Raw genomic sequence first — 10,113 nt, 5'->3', positions numbered from 1 at the left:
CAAAAAGCAGCAAGTGATTGGTGAAAACTTGATGATTATGGAAGTGCTTTGTTTCTGAGATCTGCTTTTGGAATAGCTAAATGCTGAAAAAACTATTGTTATTGAAGCTGAGATTAGAGACAAGAATACCCTAATGATTCTATAGAGACTGAAAAGACTCAGCCATGTAAACTGTTATACAGTAGGTTTTCTAAATTTAAATCATCTACACAATTGGATAAATAATACCAAAACAGAATTTAAGACCCTGCTCCACATCCACTAGACTTTTTATGCCCTTAATTTCAAATATTTTCTCAGGAACAATTTAGATAAGTCTCTGTCAGAAGAAATGGGGCTAACCCAAGGTCTCCTTTCAGGTTAGGTACTGCTATGATCAAGAGGAAAAAAAGATGAAAAAAAATCACTCCTTTAACTAGGTTTTGAACCAACTGAAGTGAATCTTTCTCTTGTGAAATTTAACTGGATAACAAAATCTCTTTTTTTCATACTGATCTCAAAGGTATAAGAGAGAAACCAAGAATTAATCTGATAAAATATCTCTTTAGATTATATTGATATTTTTGCACTGCACATATGCATGTTTTTTCCTCTCCCTTCTGTATGAAGCTTTTTGAATTAAAATATACCTCTGCTAAAGTCAGGGAAAACTTTATCAATGATATCAATGAGGTCAAGATTTCAGCAACTTGGTCTAAGCATAGAAAGAAAAGCACAACTCCATCTTGCTTCATTAGCCTGTGCATGGGAACTCTTTTTTCCATGCTAAAGAAAATTAATTGGAATGGCAAATACTCTAGGCAAATTTAGGCAAATGCCACTGACTCCTGCATACTTTACTAGAAAACTAATTAATAATCAAAACTGAGTAATAACTTCTGTAGCAATATTTATAGCTCTCTTCCTGACTCTCATTATCCAGGACTACAGCAGTCTCCCATATTAGCATGTCACACCAGCCTTGATCATGTAGAAGCATTCAGGAAAATGATCTGAACCACCTACAGGTGTGACTTTGAAGTGTATTAATAAAACTGCCTTTAATCCTGTGTGGACACTGCTTCAGAATTAAAGCACTTTTAATTTAATTTTACATTTATCAGAAGCAAAGTAAACAAACTGAAATCAGGGTCAAATCAACAGTAAAACTATATATGTAAGGAGTAAATATAATTTAATCCACTTTTTAAAGACTTCCAAAGTACAGTAAGCAAAATTCTTAATTGCAAAATGCTTTGTTCTGAATAAGAGATTCACATGCAGTTTTGTTGAGATGACAATAACTTGCATTAAAATTATTTCAAATTTTTAAATTTCATTAATAACAAAGGGTTTTTTTCTACAGAATTCTATGGAAAATATATGGTCAGAGTTTCATGAGCCATAACTCTAACTCTATCTGTTATGCATTTGGGACAGTTTTGTTGCTTAGCTAGTATTTATACTTTTTCCAATGCCATTCAATCTTTTAATTTTCTCTGTGCCTTTGCATTATCCATAGTATGCTGCTATACTATGTATAATTCTATATTTCCTTACAATAGGAACCAAGTACATTTCTCAGATTCTGGACTCCACTGGCATTCTCATAGTCAGAGATTATAGATTGTCAAATTGTCAAATGTCAAAAAGGGCAGGAGATTATGTGTCTGTATCGTATAATAACAATAACACTTGAGATGCTTAATGGGCTGTTTGGACTTGGCCTTTATCCTTTGCCAGCAAGAGAAAGTTAAATTACTGTAAATTCCATCATCCCCTGAAGGTCTATGCTTGAGCAAAAGCACATCTGAGTGCTGGGCACCCTGGCTGGGGCAGAGATGGGTGGAAACTAAGGGGCTGCTCAGATGGGCACAGGGCTGTCCTGTGCTGACATACGGGGGGACTTTTTGCAGCGGATGGCACTGTTCCACTGATAGGAATATGACCAGGTGACCCACATAAATGTTTTCCATCATGCTATTAACATTCCTACCTTCTGCTGCATAAAAGCAAAGTTTTCTGTGTGGTTTTCTTTTTCATTACATTTTAAAAGAAAAAAAGAAAAGTAAATACATTTTATGGAGAAAAGTTGAATCCATAGTGAAAACACATGGAGTAAAAGTCCATCAGGTTTTTTAAAACCAAAGATGCTGATACAGTCTCTAGAACAGGAAGCTGATGCTGGCAGGACATTCCATGGGAAGTACCACACTGAACTTGCTCCATGCCTTGTTTCTCCTCTTAAACATCATTGTCAGGAACAGGATGCTGAGGCAAATGCACTTTTGGCCTGAGTCAGCCAGACTGAAACAAGAGTCCCTTTACTGTTCCAGAAGGATGTTTGTCTTTTAGCAATATTGCTTCTCATTCCTTGGTTTGCATCTCTTCTGTATTCCTCACAAACCTGGCTATTGCTAAAGCTGCACATTAAACAGCCTTACACCTTCCCTTCTCTCCAGCACGAGGAGATTCACGCTCTTTCTCTGCAGACAGAAGCATGGTATTTAGGTGTCTTCACAATTTATGTGAGGCAATGACTGCCTGCCTGCGATTTGGGCTAGAAGTGGAGAAAATAAAAAGTGTTTCTCAAAAGTGAAGTTTTCATATCGCATTGATCAATGCAAAGCCATAGAAAACAAAACCAGAATGGGACAATTGCTTTGAGGGAACAGGGCATTGTGGAACTGGAAGATTGTTAGGAAATACATAAATGAGGCAACATCTATGTTCCTATTCTTCTGTAGGCTTGATAAAAGCTTTGTGGTTTTGGGAAGGTTGTATCACTCGGATGAGAATTTGAGGTTTTTGTCGCTTAACAAAATGTATTTGTAGATACACAATCTGTGACTACTCATTGTCAGTTCTGCAACAGTACTTGTTAGTGTAGACGTGGAATTGGAAAAGAAAGTGGGCTAGTGGATAAACAGCAAGAACATGAAGTCAGTATGTTGCTGCTTGTTCAATAAAAGATTTGACAGAGTTTGCTAGAAAATCTGTGTTTTTTGGCTTCCAGCATACATAGCGCTTTATTATTAATCATGATTTGTTGTTTTATTCCAGTAACAGCAAACTTTGAAAAAGAGGCAAAAAAAAAGGTAAGGTGGAGTTTCCAGCTATGAAGACGTTTTTTGACTAATATGTTGTCAGGATTAATTCACTAATATATAAGTGAGTACTTTCAGATCATTGCACTGAAGTTGCACTACAAAGGAAGTATGTAATTTGTTTTCTCACATCCGAAGCCCATTATTAGTATAACAAATAAAGAACATTTTAAATGTCAGGGAAGAATAGAAGTTACAAATAAACAAAATTCTGTCTTAAATCATACATGACATATAAAAAAGCAGGCTTGCTCACTGCCGAAGAGTATTTCATTCTTGCCTAGACTAAAGAGTATTTATTCTTCCAACACATTTTCCTTAATGATCACTTGAGATGTTTATAACACAATGGGCAGTAAACACAAGACCTATTCATCAGTCTCCTCCTGGTTACAGCCAAAGTGGCCTTTCACGCCACCATGAGACACAAACTCAATGAGGGTATCCTGCCAACTGCATCATCTGCTTTTAGGCCCTCATCTTCTCATGCTGACAAAGAGAGTGCTGGTGGGCAGCAACCATGGCTTCCCTGGACACATTCCAGGAGTGACTGATGTTGGGGGCTGCCTCCTCCAGTGCCCATCAATCTACTTTTGAGTCTGACACACTCACACATTTTCCTTTTAATCTTTTTTTGTCCTCTGGAATCACTTCTTGTTCTCCTTGGATTTCTTTTTTTCCTCCAGCCCTTTCTGCTCAAAGGGTGTGAAGGTTTGGTTACAGTTGGGCTAGCACCTGGCTCTAAAAGGAAGAAAGACAGCTAACATGGTTTAAACAGGACTTAATTAGAACTTTTTTGCTCCTTCCTGCAGGGTCTAGTGAGAGCTTATGTGCTCACTGCATCACTGAGAAATACTTGAGGAATAATTGGTCCCACGAGAGCCATATGCCAGTGCCTTGAGATTCCCCCTTCACATTAAGTAGATTCCTTTGTTATCTTCCCACTGCTGATGTTAACCAACAGAATAAGCACTGAACTGGAATGCTTCTCTAATATTTTTCTTTGCCAATCCCTTTTTTCTGTCCATCTTTTTTGAGACTTTTTTGGTGTCTAATGGCCTCACAATGCTCTGAGCAAGAAGAGAACTTGGAGGTGAGTCTTGCACCCTTCAGGGTCCTTGTGCTGTAAATTTGGATTAGAACTACAGGTAAGAATTGGATCTCCAAAAAAACTAAGGACATGTCTGCTACAGCCTGGCAGACTCCCACAGTCCAGAGATATCACTCATGGTCAGAGCTGCTGCTCTGACAGATGTGTGGGGGCAAATCAGTCCCCCTTTTCCCCCCCAGTGCACCTTGTTTTCCTCAGATAATTGTGGAACTACATAACAAAAGGCACCACATGTAGTACTTTGCCTGTTTGGAGCGCTGGTATATCCATGAAAATATCTCAGGCTGAGATCACCATTCCACCAGGCAGAGAAGGCCTGAATCTGCAATCAAAGTTTTACTGATGACTTAAATGAAATTCTAGGGAGGTTTCATTAGGTGTAACTCTTTACTACTGCTGCAAAACAGATCACCAAGTACTCTAGAGGATGATGCATGTTTGATTACATTTACTCTTCTAGAGTAGATTTACTCTACTCTAGACGTGAGTCTGGGTGTACTCATGAGACTATTCTCATGAGTTGAACCACATACTCTGTGGCTTAAATATTCAAAAGTTAATCTCCCAATTTTTCTTTTTCATTAGATTCTGGTAATTAAAAGTTGTAAATGCACTAGATTTCTTGAAAAACAGTTTGTGATCAACGTAATATAAAATATAGCATGCTTCAAAGAATGGAGAATTTCACCCACTTTGGATTATGACATTTCTTTCATGCAGACAATGAAATTTTAGTACTTGCAATCTCCTGAGTGCACTTCTATCCAGTGTATGTATTGCAGAGAACAGTACCATTTCAGGTAATTTTATTTTAACTTTCTTCTGTCTAGGAAAAATTTTTGAAAAGACTTATGAAAAAAAAAGTGATGTAAGACCAGAGAGGTTAGGTAGTGGTGTGCTTTATCTACTATTCTATTTCCCGTAGAGGTCGCTGCCAATTTTATGTACATTACAGCAAGAAATCCTGCAGTGGAAAATAATGGAATATATTTTCATTTTATTAAAATCTATCTTGTGAAAATTAGCATATCCCTTGAAATCTGAGGCTGATACTATTAGCTCTTTTGGGCTTACTTGTGTTACCTGATGTTATCCTCATGAAGTTCCTGTTTGAATACAACTTCAATGACATTCTTTGGAAATGAATTTTCCCAGTGTGCAATTACACAATTGAAAAACAACTATTTCCTTTTTCAGTTATCAATGCATTATCTTTTGTCTAAATGGATGCTTCCTTGTTTATATCTGATGAGAAGAGGCAATTTTATTAGTTCTACCCACCTTTCCAGTCTTTTTCTGTGTGCATTTATTCAATTTCCTTGTATTTATTTCTGGTTTAAAGCACAGTGTTAATCTATCTTCATAACAGTATTTTTCCATGTCTAAGAGTATTTGTCATGAGTTCTGGCTTTCTTCTATTTTTGCAGTGTCATCCCTGGGGACATACACTCTCTATAATAAATTGTAATGACAAAGTATAAATTAATTTAGCATGTATTTGCACACAGTAATCTGCTTCTTCTAGGATTCTTGGTATTTTTTGAACTGACTTACAGTTGATTCAACCAGCTGTTAATTTTTTTAATAAGTCTATTTTCCAAAAGTATTTTCCTTTTCTCTCTTACACATTTTCTTTGGACAAAGGTCTACATTGACTAAGTTATATGCAAAGCCACAAACAGCTTTACTATACATGTCAGTATTTCAAATCAAAGTGGTTTTGTTATCAATAAGAATGGAGTTTAGCTGGAGACAGAGTATTTCCTTTCCCTTGTAGGGTTGGACCTCACCTTTCTATTGGTAAACCTTAAGAATTTAGAAAAGAAGGTTAAACCATCATGGGGTGTTTTCTGGCTCCTAAACCAGCTATAATTACATTTTGTTTTAAATGAAAATTACACTATAATCCCAAAAGAGTAGAGTGCAGCCTTTTTCAAATGGTCTAGAACAACTTTTCTGTAGTAAATGTGACTTAATGCACCTATGTATATATAAGTGAAATGTAAGTATTGCATTTGAATGAGCTTGGACGTTGTGATGACTCGCAGAACTCATGAACTGTAGTCATTCAGAAATCATACTCCTAAAAATTGTGTATTATATCACATGATATGTATTTTCTCGTACATATCATACATGTTTTAGCTTGAAGTTGGCCAGGGAACTGCTAGGAGGCATGGGGAAAAACATGAAGAAGAAAGTTTTGCCCTCCCTGAACTCTGGTATTACTAGTTGCTGAACCTTCCTCCCTTTCTGCAGTTCAAAAGATATAGCCCTGGCATTGTTTATTTTTGTGAACTTTGATACAGTTTAGGTAGATGTCCGCAGTAAACACTCCAGAATGCTAAGACGAAAAGGCAAAACAACACAGTGTTTCTCTCCACAAGTCAGAAAGGGAGAATAACCGAGATATGACATCTAGGCATTTAAACTTTCATGAGATAAATTCCAGACTGGGACTCTGACACTATCAGTGTCCAGAAAGTGAAAAACACATGGGGGTAGGAATCCAGGAAAGGATATACAGATACTCCAGTGCCTATGTATTCTGGCACTGTGCTACAAAGAGTTTTCACCACGAAATGGCTAACAATGGCCCCCTGCAGGGGGAGAGGGATGTCTCCCCAATGCTTGTGGTGTGTGCCTAACACTGCTGGGAAGTGGTGAATCTCATCTTGCTAGCGGTGGTCTCCAACAGCGTGGCTAAGCTCTGAGTACCAAGTGCAGCTGAGAAGGTTGGCAGTGGTGGCAGCACTGGTGGATGTGTCATCTCCAGCACAACGTGGGTTTGGTTTGGCTTCTTGCTTGGAACAGCAGCCCTGCAGCTGTGTTCAGGCAGCCATAGCAAAGTTAGTCTGTCAGGAAGGGTGACAGACCCCCGCATGAGATACTGATTGTCGCACAGATGAATGAGAGATGCCACGAATAGTAACTGGGATTTGAAAGGCAAATTCTGAGAGCTGTTGGGGTGGATCCAGTACCTGAAACCATTGTGCATGTACCTGAAGGTCTGGTAATATCCAAAGGTCCTGCAGCCTGCAGTCACTGACATACACTAAAGCCACCAAGTGTCGTGGAGTTACTTGGTATGATACCGGGGACCATCTCCTTACTGCTCTTTACTTTTCTCATTTTTGCACTCTGTCTCCTCAGAGCCTGGTTTAGGCCAGCAAAAGAACTCCATCCTTTTCTCTCCTGGGTCAGAGCTTGGAGTAAAAGAGGAAAGGAGAAACACATTTTTCATCAGCATAATGTTTTGCCATGTCATGAAGTGCCTGCTAAAACCATGTTTTCTGGCTTTGCTTTCGAAACAGTTCAGTCCTCCTTGGGAGTCAGAGACAAAGGCTGCTGAGTTACTTCTCTCACTTTTTTTCCCCAGCTTTGTGCTCCCTTAAGGGAGGCAGGATGAGAGTTCAGAAGAAGAATCATAAATTTTTTCTCATAATGATATTTATAAAGATGTTCACAGCATTTTAAACAGCACACAAGAAGTTTCTCAAACAGGATTTCACAGCTTTCCCCTGAATACAACTTAGGGACACATGACAATATAGTTTCTTAGAGGAAGAAACTTTATATTTAAGTGTTTTGTATTCTTTTTTGCCCTAGGCAGATCCAGTTGGCAGATGTCAGCTTCTTACTCTGGAAAAACAAATTTGATTAGTTGTATATAATTAATTTTAGAAGGAAATAATAAATTTATAAGCCGAAATCTGTAGAACAGATCAGCAGAAAATAATATTATTCTCAGAAGAATATGAGATCGTGCTCAGCCATGCCCTGGGGTCTTGAAGATAAATAGAAAATGTGAACTGAAATTCTCCCCTCTAAAGTCAGTTGGATTGGTTTTCAGTGACCTAAGTAAAGCCAAGTTTTCACACTGAAGTTCAAGATCTGAGGAGAAAACCTAAGGGAAAAAAATCAAAATTAATAAAAATAAAAAAGACCAAAGGCATGTAATTAATTTTGTGTGCATTGGGAATGCTGTGTGAATTTCTTAGTGAGACTAAAACTGAGCAGAATCATAAGTATTTGCAGGATTTAATCCTAATGGTAGAGCTGGTGTTTCAGACAGCCATAAGAAAAATAGCATAAGGAAGGCACTGGATTAAAATAGTAGGGTCACATGGTGACTAATAACTTATTTGATCTTTTCAAGGTCTAAATACAGAACTCAAAATAAAATGGTTGTTTTCTACTTAGCATTACACAAACGTGTCAGTATAACTTAGAAATATTTTTGTTTATAAATTTGAAGGAGTGAGAGGTTAAAGAACTAGTTATAAATTGACTTGGCCTTCTAGAGGAAATCCATGATAAACCTGATCTGTCTTTAATAACCGAGAACGTGTTTTTGTCTCCCACCCTCTTGAGATTTGGTTAATATTAATGCAAGCAAGATGTGAAAGGAAATTCTGTGCTTCACTTTGTAGTAGCTTTTAGTCTTGCAAGAGAAGGGATTGAAAATGAGATAAAGAAGACTTTGTTTGAAAACTTATGGTAAAACTAAAGGCTTTTAGAGTCCTTCAAACACTTGTGCACTTGCTTTATGCTCATCAATATAATTTTGTGAAGTTCATTTTCAAGACAGAGGGTTAAAACTGCACTGGTGTAAGTTCTGTAGTTACAGGTCCAAGTGAAGTGAATGTATCTTTTGTGGAGCTAGCTCCAAATTACAGTTAGCTACACAACATTCCTAAGTCATTACAGAAATCCTGAATCAGTACAAAAGAGAGTCTATAGTTAAAACTATGATGCCTCTGAGATTAGCTTAGTATATAGGATATTTTATGACAGAAAAGTAGTTTTCTCATTGATTTGCAGATCTCAGACCTGTGGGTGTCCTTACGCCACTCATGGGAGCTAAAGGCAGCACGCAGCACACGGAGCAAGTGGCCTGCAGGAGCTGGTGTTCCTGCCCCAGGGTGAACCCTTTTCCTGTTAAGCAGGTAGGTGCACATTGCAGCCAAAAACACCCTCAGCAAAGCACTGCTGCTGCTCGGCCCTGAAGGGATCAGGCAGTCACAGCAAGACTTGCAAGTCTGTCATGAGGGATCCTTGAGTGTTATGGCCTTTCACTAGTGAAATCATAGCCGCGTTAAGCAAGAGAACAACCAAAAACGGTGTTTTAGAATAGTTTCCCAGTTCTTTGGACATCTGACCGTAACTCACAGAACAAAATAATGGATAAAGGAGTGCTTAGGTGGGGATTTTAATGGAAAAGTATCCTAGCAAATCTGTCTGAAAGCTAAGAATCGATGAAAACACCAGCTGGTACACAGGGCATTAAAACTGGATCATTCAGCCGTCAAACTGGGAGCTCCTGGCACTCACTGGACTCCAGCTGGATGCACCAGGCATTTCCACTCGGGCTGCAGGGCTCCGCGGGTCAAGGGGAGCAGGCCCGTGGTTCGGGCTGGGAGGCTGGCTCTGCAGCCTGCCCATCCTCAGAGGCACCCCCGGTGACCCGCGGGGGTACACGGGTGGCTCCATGGGTGGCTAAAGCAGCAGGTACACTGGCAAGCACACGGGCAGGGTACACGGGTGGGTGCGCCAGGACCATTTGCACAGTCGTCGGGCCATCTATGGCGCTCTGCGGGTGCCGCTACTCCCAGCACCCAGACAGGTCCAGCTCCACCTCAGAGTGCCCCGCGTCACCCTCAGAGACATCCTCCTGCCACCGCTGGCCAGGCAGCGCCATCCGCACCCTCCACAGCATCGGCGCTCGGCGGGTCCTTATCCCGGGCACCCCCTCCCGTGCCTGCGGGAAGCTGCGGAGCGAGGCAGGGGTGCTGCCGGCGGGCCCGGCGCTGTTGCCGCGGTGATGACGGGCAGCCCCCCCTGCCCGTGCTCCCGCCCCGCAAACATGGCAGCAGCGCGGCGGCCGCGGGCGGCGACGGCTCCGGCGGGGAGCGG

Source organism: Corvus moneduloides, chromosome 3 (assembly GCF_009650955.1).
Source record: "Corvus moneduloides isolate bCorMon1 chromosome 3, bCorMon1.pri, whole genome shotgun sequence".
Classification (NCBI taxonomy): domain Eukaryota; kingdom Metazoa; phylum Chordata; class Aves; order Passeriformes; family Corvidae; genus Corvus; species Corvus moneduloides.
This window is presented reverse-complemented; position numbering follows the sequence as displayed.